The following is a 2,490-nucleotide window of genomic DNA, read 5'->3' on the forward strand; positions in this document are numbered from 1 at the left end:
CAGGCTGGGCATGCTGTCACTAACCCACTCCAGGGACCACATGAATGTCATGTGGATGGTGGAGAGAGCCAGGGCTTGGAAGTCCATGATCTGGCCGTGTGGCCATGGGATCTGGACCGCCTCGCTGGATGCTGTGAGGTGGGGTGAGGGCCGGGTGCAGGGAGGATGCTGTGGGTCCCCCCCGGTGCCCTGTGCAGGACAGTAGCCAGGTGCTCCCAGGGGCCACCCTATGTCACATCCAGTGTGGGGGGCCCTGAGGGCAAAGGGTCCAGGGGAGGACATCAGAGGGCCCTCCCTGTTGGAAGTTGGACTGGCCCTCCTTCCCCACAACTGGCTTTTAGGTTGGGGCAGGAGGGAGGGACTTAGGAATGAACACAGTCAGAGTAGCCTCTGCTCCTGCTTCCCTTGGGCCCCCACCAGCTTGGTGACTTGCTAGGGGCACACAAGGAAGATGGGGCGTGTCTGAGGCTTGGGCAGTGGGGAAGAGCCGGATTGGGCCGGTGTCTCTCCGGGAGGGGAGGGACCCACACCGAGGCCTCACAAGGAACTTGTGGTTGATGCTTTTCCAAAACAGGCCCTTGGCATTTGGGTGACAGCCAGGCAGAGCTAGCCCGGTGGGGGAAGCCACCGACAGCGCTGGTTTCCTGACGAAAACTTCACGTTTGTGTTTGGAGAGGCTAGCTGGGGAGACTGGGAGCGGGGTCCTCTCCAAGTGCCAGGTCAGCCAATGGCATATGACCTCAGGTGTGGGGTGGGGTCCCCTGTCCAGGCGCCTGAACTTCTCATGCCTCTGGGCCCTCCGTGCTTCAGCGTCCTCAGGTTCTCTTTTTTTGGGCGGGGGGAACTTGTGGGGGCCACACTTCGCGCCTGACTCCCCAGAGGGCTGGACCTGGCTGCTGCCTCCCCCTCCCCGGGAAGCGGCTGTCCAGTGCACCAGGGAACACAGGTCTCTTTCCTCTGTCTTCCTCCATCAGGCTCCGGAAAAGCTTTCCCCAGAGAAGACGCCGGACAGCGGGGGCTGCCTCCAGTGCCTTTTGTGACCCAGCCTGTTTCTCCATCCAAGCTGCATCCTCTGGATGGGAGTGTCTGCACCCGGGGTGTGTATGAGAGAGAGAGTGAGGGGGTGTGCCTGTGCCTGTGTGTGCATCTGTGTTCCTGCGGGCTGTGCCTCTATGTGCACGTGTGTGCAGCCATGCATGCGTGTTCACACGTGTGGAGTGTGTGCGTGTGTCCGTGCCTGGGTGTTGCAGGTGGTGAGGCTGGCAGAGCGTCCTGACCCCTCCGGCCCCAAGCCTTGTCCCTCTGCTCCGTGTCCCAATCTTCCTTCAACCGCCCGCTGCGCCCCTGCCTTTGGTGGCTTGGAGTCCCCACTATCTCTGGGTACTAGGGCGCCGGGCAGGGCGGGAACTAACGGGCAGAGTCTATTGGGTCAGGATGACTGAAAACAGGCCCTGTCTTCAGTTTAGGCTCAGGCGGAAACCCCCAGGGGCCTCTGGGGGGTGCGGTCGGTGCCGGGGTCCCGGGCAGCTGCCTGAACACGCGCGGCGGCTCCTTCCCCGCAGCCTCAGCCCCGCGCCCGCGTCCTCGGGCCGGCAGCGCCCCCTGGTGTCCCCTCGGGTCTGTGCAGGGCCGGGCGGGCTGCGCTGAGCACCTGCAGGCGCCTCCATGGGTGACAGAAGGCAGACGGGCTGACCAGGTCTTCTGCAGACCAATGGGCGATCAACAGCTGGACGCCTAGCAGGGGGCATCCGGGTGGCCTAAGAGAATTCAGCAAGGTCGACTGCAGGCCAAGGGTCACCGGGAACTCATCTGGAAGGAGTGGATGTGGCTGCTCCAGGACCACTCTATTCCAGGTGCCCGGCCTTGGCCATGGGGCCATTGGACTTATCTGTTTCTTTAGCTGCAGTGAGCGGGGTCCCGGTGCTGAGCAGAAGCCCTGTGCTGCGGTCCCTGTGCTCCCTGACAGCTGTGGGAGGAACTCTGACCTTTGGGGCCCCTGGGCACCTACCCTGTTGGTTCCTGCTGTAGGCTGCCGAGGGCTGGGTGCTGTGCTGTGTAAAAGGCCATATGGACAGGGCTTCTGTGTCACCTGAGTCAGGCACTGCACCCTTATGCTCCCCTCAGGGGCCACACCACCTACAGTGGTCCCTGGAGAGCAGAGGGAATGTCCCCCTGGGCCAGATGGGGGCAACTGGTGGGCATCCTGCCTACTGACTGGTGGGGGGGCCTGGCTCTGCAGGAATGGGGGACCAGGGGCTTTCCCTCCAGGAGTGGTAACAGGTCAAAGAACATCTACCCCAAACCAGACCGGACTCAGCACACACCGCACCCAGGGCTCCAAAGACACCAGAGTGGGGAGTGGAGAGGGAAAGAGACTGACAGAGAGAGACAGAGACAGACAGAGACAGACAGAGACAGACAGAGACAGAGAGAGACTGACAGAGACCGACAGAGACCGACAGAGACTGACAGAGACAGACAGAGACAGAG

Source organism: Piliocolobus tephrosceles, chromosome 4, assembly GCF_002776525.5.
Source record: "Piliocolobus tephrosceles isolate RC106 chromosome 4, ASM277652v3, whole genome shotgun sequence".
NCBI lineage: Eukaryota > Metazoa > Chordata > Mammalia > Primates > Cercopithecidae > Piliocolobus > Piliocolobus tephrosceles.